Raw genomic sequence first — 17,666 nt, 5'->3', positions numbered from 1 at the left:
ACTGATAATATACACTTGGTTATATGAGGAAAGATATTTCCACTAAAACACAGTAATACATATTTTCATCTTACGCACACCCCATAGCTCTCAACATGTTGATATTTGCAGGTATATTATGCTGATTGGAATGTACATCTAACAATTAAAACATTATGGACATCATTTACAATGAACAACCAATGCAGATGGCAAAATTCCTCTGCTGAACATTGTTATAAATATGTTTGGCATTTTAAATACCCCTATTGAATACAGTACATAAGTTACAAATCCCAGATAATGAACATTGATAGTGATATTTACATCAAAAATACAAAATGATAGGAGCTGTAATGTTGGTCATCATTGAAAAGTATTGATATTTTCAGGGACAAAAAGTTCCAAAGGCGAATCTTTGACATTCCCTGGGAATTAGTAACTGTTCAAACTTTTATATGAATACAAATAAACAGACTTCAACAACGTTCACAGGGGCAGACACAATTGCACGTAGAGACTCTTTCGGTCAAACAATAGTAAAGTAATGCTTGCATACAAACACAAAAACACACACAGACACAATTCTTTTATATTAGCTTTAACTCTTTCAAGACAAATTCATGACAGACTGACTTTTGCTAGGCAAAATTATAAAAGTAGCCATCTAACATTCTATTTTACTTTTCTTTTGCTACTATGTTTTAAAATGGTCAATTGGAGCTTTTATTATAACAGACAGGAATCAACATGTTAGGAGGCTCTTCTAGCAGATTCTTTGTTATCCATAAATAATCTATTATTTTACTATTTTTGTGCAAGACTTCAATTTCCTTTTGATTATTCTTAAAAATAACAATGCTTTTTAAGTCATGGCAAAGTGAAGTTCAGCACATTATTAATAGCAGAACTATATCGTTTGGATAGTTGATTCAGAGACAAAGGGGTAATATTTAATAAACTGTAGGTTTGAAAAAGTGGAGATGTTGCCTTTAGTAACCAATCAGATTAGAGCTATCATTTATTTAGTAAATTCTACAACTAGAATCTGATTGGTTGCTATAGGTAACATCTCCACTTTTTCAAACGCACAGTTTCGTAAATATACCCCAAAATCCGTTTCCCTGCAAAAAAAATTGGTTATGAAACATTTAGACATTTGTGTTAATGGAGCAACAGGATATTTTTGCAAAACACGATGAACATGTTGAATATATATATGTATATATATATATATATATATATATATATATATATATATATATATATATATATATATATATATATATTTATATAGTGTTGTTTGTAAGTAAACTATAAGAATAGGAGTTTTACAGAAACATTAACCTCACATTGAACTCTCTGTTAAGCTTGGTACATGCTAGATAAAATTTATCCTGATGAGATATCAATTTTGCCAGCGATTGAAAGTCCTGAGGAACATGCAGAATCATGTGTAGACACCTACATAATTTACTTTCAGATCTGTGATCTTCATCTCTGATATATCTGCTGACAAGATTGTGACTCTGTAAACTCTATGGAGATCTGCCTACACTGCTGGTCATGAGTGCATACACACTACAGAATTTGCCCAAGAACGTTCCATCGTTAATACTGATTTTTAGTACGTTTATAAAATCAAATCAATTGATACGATGTGCTTTGGTACATGATCGTGGCAGTGTACACACTAATGTGATATCGGACCAAACAGTCATTTATCGTGTGATTTGCACGATATTTGGATGAAAAACCTGTAGCGTGTACCTAGGTTTAATCATTCCCTTAACCATTAAATCATGTATGTCCTTATTTCCTTTGCTTAGATTTTCTCTTTGTGAGAAAAGAAAAACACTTTCCTTTTTTATTAGATGGGTCTAAATTACTAATGTGTCTGAATAAGACTTTGGCAAATTGTGAATCTTCAGCTATTGTGGAACTACAGTTACACTGTCACAATATGCCCGCTCGCCTCTAAAGCTGGACTTGCAGTTACACAACAAATGGATCTAAATACTGACTGGCTTAGTTCTCTGAACTGTGCATACAGTACTTCACATCAATACGGTTTGTCTTTAAAGACAAGTCATATAAAGCACGTTACTACTGTATGTTCACCACCTGCACATCTCATTTTGTGAACTTCAGAGTAGAAATTGCTTTACCAGAATAAATTTTAGTGATTTTGCTGTCATAATAAGGAGGTGCTTTGCTGTGCGAATTCTCTTGGCATCCGGGTACTTTTAGGAGACAAATATAAATGTTTTGTACTGATTAGGAAAAATTAATTTGGGTTAATGATGTTATTTATAATAATATCATTTCATATATTGCTTCACATATATTTATAACAGGTAACCTAGAAAGCTATTGCAGTAGTAGCATATGTGCATCAATATTATATTTATCTATAATAAACTTACCTGTAAGCCACGAAAGAAAAATCAGAAAGACTGTTATAACGATCAGCGTTCTCATCTTTGTCTATATATTATTTTCTTCCTGTTCCCCTGATTATGCCTGGCTCAGTAGGGCTTTATGGTTTTTGCAGGGCTAATGCTATTTATAAGGACAAGGCCACCCACATCATCTTGGATGGCTTTAATGGCACTTAACCACTTATGTACATACAAGATACCCGCCCTGGATAAAGGATAATGCTAACGTGATATCAAGAGCTGCAGAAGAGGGTAGCTGATTCATTAAGGTATTTTGTGCATAATACATTAAAGTACAAGTTCATGTCTGTTTTGTTTCTGGGAAATGTAGGTATAAATATAGCTCTGTATCACTGGAAAGAATGTTATTTTTAATATGCGAACTATGACTGGTAATAAAAAAAAAGTGTGATCACAGTGCTGTTTTAATTAAGCTATTAAACCTAGAAAACTAAAGAGGTTAATCATGTATTTGACTTTCTTAGGAACAAGGTACTTGTTTACCACATATTTCTTTTAACCAATATGGGGACTGATTAAGTGTTGATTAAAAATTGCAAAGATGCGTCTACACACTTGTGTTTCCATGTCTGTATTTTCCATTGCACACATACAGACAAACCTAAATCTAGCATACAGAAGCGTCCAGAGAAAAGATGCAAAAGCATCAACATCAATTCTAAGACTTGCACCCACAATTTATATTCAAATATTTCAAGAGGGGGGTGTATATAACTTACATCTACAGGCCCTTTCTGTACTGCACATGCATGTTAACCCTCTGATCGGCTTTTCTTCAACACTTGGGGGCAAGCATAATCAATTTTGTGCCAAGACACATCTTTATATCGGGCAGATGTTCGCAAAGCCTACAAATCTTTACCTAGTGATCTTGACAAGTTGAGAAGTTGATTATGGAGGAAACATTTTAGGGGCCCATCGAGTTTCCTTTATTAGATGTGATGAATCACAGAAAATGATTTGTACTTTTTCAAACTCACATTTCTCAATTTTTATATACTGTGATCCTTGAGATGAGACAACGCCTATTTGACGTGTTGGTGATGTTCTTCAAATGAGGTAGAGAAGATAAGGATGCCATCAAGATAATTGATTTCAAGCACATCATTGAAATCTCTAAATACATATTATAATATAATTTACAAACTGTTGGAACACTGCAAGAATGGCATCACGGCACTCTCAAAGTACTCATATCTTGCTTGAATGGCTGTTTTTCATTCATCACCCTTATGGATCCTTAATGGATTATAGGCCCTCCAGAGTATAAGATTTTAAAATGTTAGTTGTTTCATCCTCAATTCAGAATGAGAGGAAGTGGACAACATATCCATTCTTTATTTTTATATTTAGTTTAGTTGTAGTTCTCTTTACACAAAAAAAATGTCTCATCCAACATGGAAGGTTGAAGGTCTGAAGAACCCTTTCTTTAAATTGTATTGCATATACCCTAGAAGAACAGACTTCTGGTTTTGAAAGTGGTTACATCCTGATTAAAGATATAACTGCCCCAGTAAGTAAATTGATAGGATGGGGATATATTGTGCTTGACTGAAGGACATTTGCAATCTATTTAATATATTTGAAAATTTATTTCACATTTCTATAATGGATTTTAATTTATCCTCAGGGCTAGGACCAAGACAGATTAATTTCCTTGCAGAGGACTTGAATGAATGTCAAGAATGCAGTGCTGCATACAATAATTTGACTAGAACAGTTCTCCAGATAACCAGTTTATTATAGGATTATGAGCTTTAAGATATGCTAGGCCTGAAATAATAGGAAATAAAGAAGAGCAACACAATTAAATCATGTGTTCACTTTGAAGAGAGAGAATGATGTTGTTGAGAGGAATAGTTCCTTGGATATAGGTCCAGAAGTAATGGATGAGCCATGTGCCATTGTGATATTAGGTGATGTTGTTTTGGATAAGAAGGACCTTTATATTTTCAGCAAATTAGAGATATATAAAACGCCCACTATTGCCAGAATCAACAACGGTTGTAAATTCAACTGCTTGATGGTCATACTTTATTAATAGTGAAATTGAAAGATGAGGCAGAGGAATTCCAGGAAAGGAGATAACCATGATTTTTACTTCAGGGCAGTTGGACAAATAGGGAAGTTTTCTTAAAATGACCAGCTTATCTACATAGTTAAGTACACAAGTTAAATTGCACCAGCATCTTCCAACTACTTTTCTTATTATCAACCCTAATTGCATTTGTTTGATATCTTTTACAAAGATGTATTTCTTTGAACATAGCAATAGCAGAGTGTAACAGGCAATTATATCAGCTACAAGTTAGTTGACAGAATGAACTGAACTGACAGCATACTGCTAACTTTCTAAAATACGTTTCAGTTTATACAATCAACCAATCATTGCAATGTGATAAGTTGATTTAAGCTACTATCTCTTTAATTTATGTTTTTCTAACCTTAAATAATTATCTATAAATTGTATATATGTAAAATGTATCTTACTTAGTTCTATTTATCTTTCAGTTAAATAGACTGTCTCCCTACTCTAATTATCTCAAGCGACATCTCATAATGTTTTCCTCCCTAAATTCCTCATACACATAAAAACCTTCTAGTAACCCTTTTCTAACAGACATTCGGCTGACTTAATCAAAAGTAGAATAAAATAGGAGACTGAAGTAAGTGGAGCATAAAATACAAAATGAAGGTTCATTGTCTATCATTACATATAGCCAGGATCTCCAACCCAGGCTTGTTCATTCATCAGCATTTCCAAAAAACCAAAAGCAAATGTTATTTTGGGCAGCTTCTTTCCACAAAATATGTACCAATGCTACCTAAAGCTCAACATGTCTAAAACAGGCCTTATCGTCCCTCCTCTTGAGGTTCACTATCTCACCTTAAATGTCTGTAACCATCAATACCACAATTTCCTCAGTCTTCCAAGCCCACTACCTTGGTGTTACACTTGACTCCGTCCTCTGCTTTATTCCTCACATCCAGTCTCTCTCCCAGTTGTCTTCTTCACATTTGAAATATTGTCAGATTGGCAAAATTCTTCATTGAAGTACTTGGGTATACAAATTTCTCCACTTCCTTCTGAATCCTTGACAACTATCTACTCTTCCCATTTAACCTACTTTGTGTCATTGACGAAAATGTGGGCTAACTATGAGGTCTCGTGGTTGGGCAGGGTAGCAGCTGTAAAAATGATGCTCATTCCAAAAATCCTATACCTATTTAGGTTTATCCCAAATTTTCCTTGGTGTTTATTTGGAGAGGTAAACGGCCTTAAATATCGAATGTTAAAATAATGAGATCTAAACTAAAAGGAGGCCTAGCCTCTCCCAGTCTAGAGTTCTATCAATCAGCATGCTTCCTGGACCAGCTTAGAGACTGATTGGCCCCCTCTCTTCCTAAGCCCTGGGTTGACATTGAAAAGCAATCTTCCCAACTGATACCTCTGACAGACCTACTGTGGCTTGATGCTAAAACAAGGCCTCTAGATGTCTCTAACTTGACAAGCATTCGTGACTCACTTGGAGCATGGGACACATTGGTTAAGTTATCCCCTGAGTTTGCTCTCCCCTCCTCTAACCTGTCCATGATGGGCTTATCAAAATCAATTGCCAACCTGAGTTTGGTGTCATGGCAAGAGTTGGGTATTGTTAACTTATGCCTCATTATGGAGAACACATCCCTTTGTTCCTTTGCGTATCTGTGTAACTACTTTAAGATCCCCCCAAGAGACCTTTATAAGTACTTACAGGTCAGGCACTGGTTTCAGTCCCAAGTAAGACACCACGCTGCTCCTGACCCTCTACATAAGTATGAGGCTATCCTTATCCAATTGAGCTGGCGGGATCTCTTCCTGGTACCTACTTTCTTCTCTCATCCAGCGATATCAGCAAATTGCCGGTTCAATCCCAATGGAAAATGGACCTATAAGTCTCTATTACTGATAAGGTTTCGGAAAGTATTTTTCTAAATGTGTATTAGATGTCAAAATGCATTAATCATTCTGAAATGCTCCTTAAAATTGTACACAGAATGTATTTGACTCCTGAAAAACTACATAGATTTACGCCTAATGTATCAAAGTAACTGTGGCGAGGTGGGAAGCTTGATACATATCTTTTGGTCATGCCTGAAGCTGCAAGGCCTTTTGAGGGAAGTTTTTAATCTGATTAATGTAGTGAGTTCAGTAACATTAGCCCCATCACCAGAAATTGTTCTGCTGCACTTATACCCCCCTTCTCTCCAAACCCATAAGAGGTATGTAACTGGTCACATTCTAATTGCTACTAGAGCAGCTATTGCACAATCCTGGAAGTCCCTCCTCTAACAATGGTTATAGCCAAAATTCAGAAGAGTTATTTTATGGAGACTCTTGGCCTTCCATACTAGTCAGCTTCTTCCCCCCTGATTAAATGGTCTGATTGGAATGCCTATTACTCAGAGCACCTAGCCCCGCCACAGTTATCCTCGCCTTCGTAAAAGCAAAGCAGCACTACTAGCTTCTGTTGTATAATTTTTGCTTGAGTGTGATGTACTTCTCTAAAGTGTAGCAATGTACCCCCCCCCTTGAAATCTTCCTTTACCTTACTTTCCCTATTATTGTGTATGCATCTTATTTTGCTTTCACAGAGACAATTTCAATAAAAATTTAATTTGTAGAAATATTGTCAGAATATGACTATTTATTACTAAATATGTTACCAAAACTATTATCCATTACCTCATCATCTCCTGTCTTGGCTACTGCAACCTCTTGATATCTGGCATTCCACTCACCCGTCTATCATCACTTCAATCTATCTTAAATGCTCCTGCTAGACTTAGCTTCCACTCTCACAACTCCACATCTACCACACCACTTTGCAAATCTCTACACTGGCTCCCCATGTCCTCCAGCATCCAATTCAAATTACTCACCCTTATTTACAAAGCCATCAACAACACAATCCCTTCGCACATCTCAAATATAATATCAAATACTCTGCCTCACCCCATCTTAGATCTACCTCTGACCTGCGCCTTGTCTCATCTTTGTTAACCACCTCTCACTTATGGAATTCCATACCTCATCCAATAAGGCTTTCTCACAGCCTTCAATTCTTTAGACACTTTCTGAAAACCCATCCATTATTAAAGTTAAACTTACGCCAGCCTACTACTCACACTAATGCACACTCACAACAGTCCCAATCTCCTCTGAGCCACACACACTTCTCGAGTTTCAGCTGTGCCTTCTTTTACTTAGAATGTAAGCTCTCTCATGAGCAGGGCCCTTCCTACCATTTGTATCCATGTCTGTATTTATTTTGTCTACCTTGTATATCCATTTTATGTATGTTCTTGTTTTATGCGGTTTTCCCTACTGTATGACGCTGTGGCACCTTACAAACCTACAATAATAATAATTCTGTTTCAACTTCAAAATTTGACCCCATAATCTTTGACAGGCATTTTGTTTTAGAAAAGTAAGAAAAATGTTTCTTTAGCAGTATCAGTACAGTGGGGGTCATTTTATAAGGTGGACATCACTAACATAATTCTAGATTGTTTAAAAGATGACAAATAAAAATCCAAAATGAATCTGGTAAAGCAGTGATTTCATTGTAAGGGACGCTAGGCTCAAAAATTACTTCTATCTCTGATAAAGAAATCAGGTAAGGGCATCTTGGGTTCTAGTACAACGTTTTTTGTGGAGGTAAAAAACCCAGAGGCAGGGGAGATGACAGACACATTAGCAAAGCAGAAATAAGGACTTTAAAAAAAAATGTCCTTTGTTGCATTACAAGACCTATTTGTAGTTTTCTGACTCCTTGAGTTAGGACAGACATTTTCTGACCAAGCTTATGCATAGAGGGGATCTCACTATTACTGTTAGTTTTAGGTTGGGGATATTGTCAAAATCTTCTTAAGGATATTTGATAGTGAAATGCCGGTCACACACACAGTAGTATACAGAACTTGGCACAGAGACACACAGATAACTTGCAGATTAGTCAAACAAGGTGAAGAACAGACTGAACATGGCAGTGATGTTACAGCAAGCATAACTGACTTAGCATGCTTTGCGATTTGAGATTTTTCAGCGTTGCTTTGTATACTGCACAAAAGCTGTCTGCATAAGAACTATTTGGGGTCATATACATGGGTGAGACAGAAGGTAGCTGTAATTTCTTTTTAAAATAGTGCTAAATTAAATATGTTCTATAAAAAGAAAACACTACTTGTACTGATCTTTCTTTAGCCTATAGTGGCTTTGTCCAATCAACTGAAACGGGTCTTGCCTTAACGGTTTGAACAAATCATGGTCAGCTGAGATCTAACATTAGTCAGTCTTGCATATTTTGAATACGATCCAGACTTAGAACCCAGGAAAATATACTGAGGTGGTATAGTACTGGGGGTAAGAAGGTCCCACAATTCAAACAATACTTGTTAATGACACTCCCACCTTTTCTAGGATCTCCTCACCAAAAAAATCCCAAATTCTCATACAATCTATATCAGTTAAAAAGTGATGACGCCAGTGCTAAAAAAAAAAATATATACCTTAAAGACTTACAATATTACATAACAAAAACAAGTTAATTTTTCTACAAATTAGAGTGGATAAGTCCCAATATTGTTATCAGAATAACAACTTTTTTGACACCACAACAATTATGACAGTGTCTTCAATTTGTGCTCAAAAAAAAAAAAGATATTGAAAACAATCCAGCCAGTTACAGACAAAAAGTATTGTTTCACGTTTATTGAAACCACGGATTATGATATATTTAACTGTAGACTCTGAAATCTTGTGTGTTCTAAGCCTTACCCATCCGCATAAATTGTATCATTTTCATGCAATAACAAGGGGAAATATGTAATGCAATATGTAACAATCAGTGTAGTCATTTCTGTGCAATTCACTCAGAAACATTTGTATGTGTAATCGCAACCATGCAACCGATGAAAGGAAACAAGTGTGTTTGTGATCCAACAAAAGTCAGCAGCACCATGTTCGATGGGAACAACCACCCTTATGAGTGCACTTACAGTAAATTATTTCTTTGCTCTGGTTTTAATCTTTCTAAGGAGATCTTTTGGGGTACGGTATAATGATGCAGATTAATCAGACAACACTTACCTCGACATCATGACACCAAAGGCTCCATGCCAATGAGGATCAATGACAACTGTTGTGGGAAGCGACTGGAACCAATTACAATGAAGCAAGAATCCAGCACGTCAGTTACATCCACAACGCTGTTATCGCTGCTGCTAAGGGGGTAATGTAAGTATGCGCCAATGTAGAATGTACAACGCTTTGTAAAGTACATTGTACATGCGCGCATACTTACATTACCCCCTTAACAGCAGCGATAACAGCATTGCGTATGTAAGCGACGTCTCCAAGTTGCGGCGGATTGTTGCTTCATCGGGATTGGTTCCAGTTGCTTCCTGCAACAGTCGGCATCGATCCTCGTCGGCAAGAAGCCCTTCGGTGTCAAGATGTCAGGGTAAGTGTTATCGGGGTAGTCAACATCAATATGCTGACTACCACCGTTCTCAACAATCTCTACAGATCATAGATCTTTAACACCAAAAAGAACACCCATTGGCTGACATTTCCTGCAATTGTCGGCAATTGCTTAATGGTGAATCTTGAATAGTGTCCACCCCAACACATATGTACACCCTACCAACGTGTTTCAATACGAAGAATGTTTGTCAAGACATCTTTGGGTATATTTACTAAACTGCGGGTTTGAAAACGTGGAGATTTTGCCTATAGCAACCAATCAGATTCTAGACATCATTTATTTAGTTCATCCTACAAAATAACATCAGAATCTAATTAGTTGCTATAGGCAAAATCTCCACTTTTAAAACCCGTAGTTTAATAAAAATACCCCCTTAACTGACATTCACGCTTATCTTTGAGTGTGCATACACATACTCTAATTGTAAAAGAACACAGTGGCAGAGTTGCTATAAGTCTTACAAGACCAAGGGCCTCTGTCACCTGCAGGAAAAACACAGGGTCCCTAACAAACCAGAGATAGAGTTCATTTTGATTTAAGAGATCTGTGACTGTGAATCATGAAGAAATTGGCCCCGAAGCCTTTCCGTATATGAGCAGTATACCCCCCCCTCCCCCAACAAAAGTAACTGTCAATAACAATAACCCTGTGGCTGCCTGACACCAAAGTGTGGGAAAGAATTTGTCATAACATGGCTTTTTTCCAGAAAAGTAGATAACTTATTTGTTTTGGTTAAGGTACTAATAAATTACCAACACTGGCAATGACAAGAAAGCGCCATAGGCAGGTTTCTTAAATAGAATAAATAATCCTGCAAAAAAACCCAAAAGCTTACCTTTTGCGGTCACGCGGTCAGGTGGCGATCCGGCTCTGGCTTCCTCCGTGTTCCCCTTCTCCTCGCTGCGCTCGCACTGAATGTCGGGTGTGACGTCATCACGCCCGACATTTTCATTGAGGAGCGCAGCACATAGGAGCCACGACGTGAGAAGCAAGTGTCAGCAAGGATTCAAAGCAGCAGAAGACACAGAATAAGAAAAAAGAAGAGAAGACGGGGGTGCAATCAGAGAACAAGGCGGTTGAAAGGTAAGTCAAGGGGGGGGGGGGATTGTTTAGTTGCTGTACTTCAAATACTTCAAGGGTCACTGAGCGAGTACATTGTTTTAAAAAATTTTTTATATATATATATATATATATATATATATATATATATATATATATATATATATATATATATATATATATAGTCATAGTTATAGCTGGGAACCTTGATTTAGGTGGGGGATAAGATTAAGTGGAAAAAAATAGAGAGAGCGAGCTAGAGAAGTTAGGAAACAAAATAAGTGGGGCTTAAGGGCAAGGCTGTTGGTGGACTGTGTTGTTCTCTCATACCTGTTATTGCAGCTTTTGTAACCTGCTGTTGGTCTCTTATCTGGATCCTGGAATGTTGGGGCTTATTTAGAAAATGTATGGTGCATGAAATATGGAAAGATTAATAAGTGAACACAGTATATAATGCATACATTCGGACTTCAAAATGGCCATATATTATCTTTACTTTTGAGAATGAATAGACAGCCCAAAAACTACTTAAGCATGTTCACTTCACTCATCCCAAAATACCTCTCATGCTCCAAAATAGTCCCACAAACCCTCAGCCCTCCACTTGCCACAAAATGCACCTAAAAGCCTTCAAATCTCACAAGTACTCCAAAACTCCCTCACATACTACTCAGACCTCTCAACATATCCCTCAGACTTCCCCAAATACCCTTTACATGCCCATCAGTCTTCCCAACTTGCCCCTTACACTTACAGGTTGAGACTTCTCCACGATGCAGCAGTAACATTCCTTACCTTCCTCTTAACGCTCTGTAGCACGTGGCGGGAACATGCGAGTGTGCCATCAAGTCAACCAATCACAAGCTCCACTGTCACTAGTGGCTCTCCCCCTCCAGGGCTGGTAATTCCCTTCCAACAGAGTGGAACAGATGCACTCAGTTTGCATCGCTGCTAGGAGCATCAGTCTGAGCTCCTGGTTAGTCCGGCCCCTTACACTTGTACCACCCACCCCCCATTCCCCCTGTAGACTCCTGGTGGGGTCCCTGCCTGTACATGTCAAGTGGGTGTAAGGTTCACCTGCTCTGTCTCTCCTGGCATGTTGCTGTTTAATCTCCATGTCAGATAAACAAAGCATTTAATTTGTTTTACAATTCAAGAATCGGGCTCGTCTTCATTCATTGTGATTAGAATTTAACTGCGGTAAAAAAAAAAAAAAAAAAAAGCAGATTCAACAGATAATGATACTTTTGATTGCTTTTTGCTGACTTTTTTTTTGCAACCGATTCTTTTAGTCCCTTATAATCATTAACAGTTATAGATCTCCAACATATTCAGCAATATCATTTTAGTCTGTTCCCTCACAATATTGGAAGGTATATGTAATCAATAAAAAAAAACCCAAAATGCACTATTTTAATAATCATGACTTACAGCAGCCACATACATTTCACCAAATGTTAATGCTGTCCAGTATTTAGTTTTGTATGTCCTGCGCTAAAGTGATGTCACTGCAACTTACTCTCAATTCATCATCCCAGTCCCTGACTACAATGGAGCTTCAGAGGATCAAACTTTTGTTAAAGGCAAATCCAGAGCACACACTTTGGTTTACCTCTGTGTCTCTATCACCTTTACAAAGGCTGTAGTTAGGTTATTGCAACATATCCCACTGTCTATGGTGCAGGGCTGATTGGGGTCGGCGTAGTCTTAGATGACAGTGAGGCGTAACTCAGGGCCACTCTGTCACAGTAAGTACCGACAATGACAGAGACCAAAGCGAGCTGATGAAAGAAGGGCTTGACCCTGAATAGATATCCATCATTCCACCTGGAAATCAGATTTTTGGGGTGCTAATGGAGATAATAAATGAGGGCTGGTATTAAATGTGGCTAATAAATTAATGTTGGGGCTCACTAGGCACATAACTTGATTTTGGGGCTAGTTACAGGAAATTATTCAATGGAAATGCTATTAATTGAATTTTGAGGCTGGTTATGGGAAAGGACTAATTATTAAATGTAAATACTATTAATATAATGTGGGTGCTATTGATTTAATGTTGAGATGGTTGTGGGGAAACCTAGAGTGTTTACTAATTGCTTGGCTTTCCATGAAGTAAATAGAAACTCTCTCTTTCTCTAACAGGACTCCAACATACCAGGATCTGGCCAAGCAGCAAACAAGCTTAAGCCAACTGCAGCACCACCAGGTAGTCAAACTACATGTAGGAGAAAGCAATACAATCTGAGAACTGTTACAATTCTGATGGGACAGTCCCAATTTTGATGGACTGTCCCATTGTGCCATGACCTTGTCCAGACTGTCCAGCTAGGCTGCTCCGCTTGGAAAGAGGAAGCCAGCAGAAACAGTAGTGGCCACTTCATTTCTGATGGGTTTAAAAAGGGAATGGTAGTGGGCAAGTATAGCAAAGCACAAAGATAGCCACACAAAGATCACTAAGGCAAATTGTGCAGAATGAATGGGGTCCTGGGCAGGGGTTGGAGGGCAGCCGAGAACTTGTAAAAGGATTGGCATATGCCATGGGGCCACAGTAGGTGGCACCCATCTCTCTCAAAGATGGGGGGGCATCAGTGTTCTCTCTCGCTCAGAGCACTAAAATGTCTACTTACAGCTCTGTTTACCACTATCAGTGTTCCCGCTCTCTGTATTTTTTCAACAGTATTCAGGAAAATTTCAACCAGCAATTCTAACTTATTTAAATAATAATAAGTTTAAAAAAAAAACAAAAAAACCCACATGGCTGCAGCCAGGCCTCCAAGACTTTTGGCTGCACATGTGCAAGCGAGGTGGGGGGAGGGGAATCGCAAGTGTGATTTTGTTTCTGACCAGAAAATATTGTTTTCTGTAAAAGTTTTTTTTTACCAATCCCTGTAAGTACATCAAATAACACTGTAATGAAGTCATATTGCCTGTGATATGAAGTTATTAACAACAAAACAAATATGTTTTTATGGAAAACATTTTATTTTTTTATAAACCGCATTTTAATACATGACTAAAATGGCAAAAAGTCTAGGAATCATCCCATGCTATTATGAAATAAATCCGATCAGGAGCAGTCGAATTCATCATGTGACCTTTTCTGAACAAAACAGGGAGGACACACAGCATACCAGAGGTGGAGGAAGTGTAGCGTGCTCTCCTTCATTCCTTCCTCTGTAGGCGCCAGCTGTCAACATAAGATTAAATGGAATGGGGTGTAAGAGGCATATGGGGGAGGTCTGAGTGACATGTTGGGGGTATGACAGGCATGTGACAAAGCTCCAGAGGCATGATGGATCCGAGGGCTTGTGCATGATGTGTTAAGTGGGTATCTGAGTGTATGTGGGGCAATTTTGGAGCATGTGTGAAGTCTGAATGTAATGTGTTGGAATGTTGGAGCAACTGAAGGCATTTTAGGATGAATGATGTGGGTGTGCAAAAGTCATATACGGGCCTTTTTCCCCATCTTGAAACTACGGATAATGTGTAGTCCTTTTGAAGGTCTATCATTTCTGCTCCCATCACTGATCACTGAGTCGGATCAACCCTTGTTATACACAGCTCTGCAGTTTCCTCCTCCTTCATTTCTACTCACCCTTCACTATAGTCAGTTTGGCCATATCTCCTCTTATCCCCTTCCAAATGCCAACGGAAAGCTTGGCGATTTTTCCTGCTAATTCTCCCTATCAATACCTATAGCTAACAGTCGGTCTATGTTCTCAACAGTTGAATTGGTACAATAACACAAATAAATTATTCATTATAGCAATGCATGCTGGACTATGAAGTCTTGGGCAGCTTAAACTGACATCACACTTGAGTGTCCCACCCCAATGAGCGAAATTCAAACAGGAATTTGCATCAGGAACCAACATATTCATAGGTATTTTGTTCAAAATTTATATTTAAAAAGTAATTTTCATTTCTGTTTGCTAATCAGTGGACATACCCTTTAGGAATGAGGCTAATATACCTCATTTGTTTGTAAAGGGGATCTATCTACTATTTCATCTATTGTCAAGCACCTTAATTACAAAAAAAAACAAAAAAAAACACACTTTTGGTTTAAAATTTCCAAGCACAAATCAATGTTCTGGATGTTGCCCTGTCTATAGAAACAAAAACATGTGTTGTTATGGAGACATATTAGAGGAATGTTTAAGGTAATAAAATGTAAGAATTCTAGAATTTGCCACCTTAAAGCATGAAATAATATTCCAAAACAATAATGAGACTCAGACACTATTGCTCGACAGACAGGGCCTTTTTTAAGACAACAAACTTGACTCTTATTTAAAACCCACATTTAAATAAATTAAGGAGTACTTTTGTAACAAAATAACGTGAAGCGGAGTCAATGTTCAAGGATGCCTTCCTATAATTCAGTCTTCCTTTTGTAAAATTGGTAAAGTTGAATGGCTGTCACTCCAGAATAGTGTCTGTTCAGTGTTAGTCATCATTACGATGGCCACTATTCCGACAGGAGTTATAGCAGCACTAACGTGCCGATCACTATAACTCCAACTTGTAAGAAATGCAGACTTGCCTCGGGGTAATACAAGGACCTGGCCGTTGTTTAAAGCGCAAACCTTATTTAACAAAAAATCCAGGTCCCTCCTATAAATGCTATTAACCCTAGTGTTGCAAGGTTAAGTGTTTTGTTTTTTTTTTTCTTCTCTTTAAATAAGATTTGCATTTTAAACAGCTGCCGGGTCATCGCACTGCCCCCTTAATGCCGCCAATGTGACTGTCGCCATTTTAAGTGACAATCACACTCACTGCATTTTCTGCTTTTGCAGTTTATAGCAGTGCGGTTGGAAATATTAAACATAAGTATTTTGGCAAGTCTGCATTTCCTACAAGTCGCAGTTATAGCGATCGGCATATTAGTGTCCCTATAACTCCTGTCAGAATGGTGGTCATTGTACTGACCCTGTCAGCTGGAAGCATTTGGATTTTACCTCATGCACTTTCATGAGGGGAATGTAGCAGCAGTGGCCTGCCTGTGGCCCAATCTCATTAGAATAGGGACAGGTGACTTCTGTGTCATGTAACCTCCTCTGCACAATGCAGGGAAATCGCGCAGCATACCTGGGGGAGAGGGGAGTGCCCTCCTTCGTCTGAGTGGGCCTTTTAAAGGCTGATAGGTCGCTCTTGCAGCCCTCCAGTTACATCATGATGCCCTTCACAGGTGTAACCTGATCTGAGTCAGTCAGAACGCTCTCGGTGGTCACGTGATGGTGGAGTATGGCAGGAAAGAGGGGCTGTGCTGTGAACGTGCTTGTTGATTATTGGCGCATTCCAAAGCCTTTTTACTCACTTATTATAATTTGACTGAGGTTGCAATGGTAATTGCATTACATGATATTAAGCAAATTGTAAGTCAACAACAGAAGAAAAAAAACCTAATAGAATAAAAACACTGATCAGCAGTAATGGTATTAAAAAAACAAAACCTAAAACATTTGTTCTTGATATTGCAGCTTTACCTTAATATAGCCAACATTATCACCTTTTGCTGGGTCTGAGCTTATCCATCTTGCTGCAATGTATTAGGGGTCTGGATGACAGGAATTTCAGTCTCCACACTCTGCATTTGTTGCATCCACTAGGTTTTATGCAAAATAAAGTGAAGTGCTGTGTACATTGTGCAGTAAGAGATGAATACATCCATAAATACAAATGTGGTGTAGAGACTGGTTGGATTTACGCACAGATGGATTAAAAGTGATGTCACAGTATAAGCTATGCTTTACCTTATCAGCACCGTTACCATGTTTGTGGTGAAAAAGGGAGAAAATACATCCCTTTATATAGTAACAAAGCCAATTTGGAAAGAAATGCTCCAAAAGAATGCAATATCTATTTAATTAGTTAAAAAATATATAAAAACTTTTTTAGCTACACATTTTTATGTAAAATCTTTTTCTGTATGTCTTTATGTAAAATCTGTAAACTATGTCTCTCCAAAATATATGTGTGTATTAAACCATTATTGCATAATGGTAAAAGGCTATATTAACATATTTCTACAGCAGGCTACAAAAGCAAACCCATCATATTTCTCTATTTGACCTTTTCAACAATTGTTTATATCTGAATTGAATACATTACCAGCCAGATTTATTTGATTTCTATTCTGCAACAAAGTGGATAATTAATGGTCATCATAGTCTACTTGAAAATGCTTCCCTGCTAGAATCATATCTAGCAAACAAAACACCACTTTTTTTTCATCATGGACCCACTATAATAGTAGATCATGGGACAATTATAACAACTGTCCATTCTAGGGATGTCACAATTCTAAGTCATAAGTTCGTAAACATAGAATAAAAGATGCCATTTGTGCAGTTAGTAAGCTGGCGGTTGGGCAAATACATAATTGGGGATGGGGAATGATTACAATGGGACATTTCAATAAAAATAAAACATGGAATGAAACAGTTTGAAGTTAATAGCATTTAAAATGTTATACTTGGGGCAGCACAGTGGCCTAGCGGTTAGCACTTCTGCCTCACAGTACTGGGGTCATGAGTTCGATTCCCGACCATGGCCTTATCTGTGTGGAGTTTGTATGTTCTCCCTGTGTTTGCATGGGTTTCCTCCGGGTGCTCCGGTTTCCTCCCACACT

Source organism: Mixophyes fleayi, chromosome 1, assembly GCF_038048845.1.
Source record: "Mixophyes fleayi isolate aMixFle1 chromosome 1, aMixFle1.hap1, whole genome shotgun sequence".
In the NCBI taxonomy this organism is placed as follows: Eukaryota; Metazoa; Chordata; class Amphibia; order Anura; family Limnodynastidae; genus Mixophyes; species Mixophyes fleayi.
Note: the sequence above shows the minus strand (reverse complement) of the source record.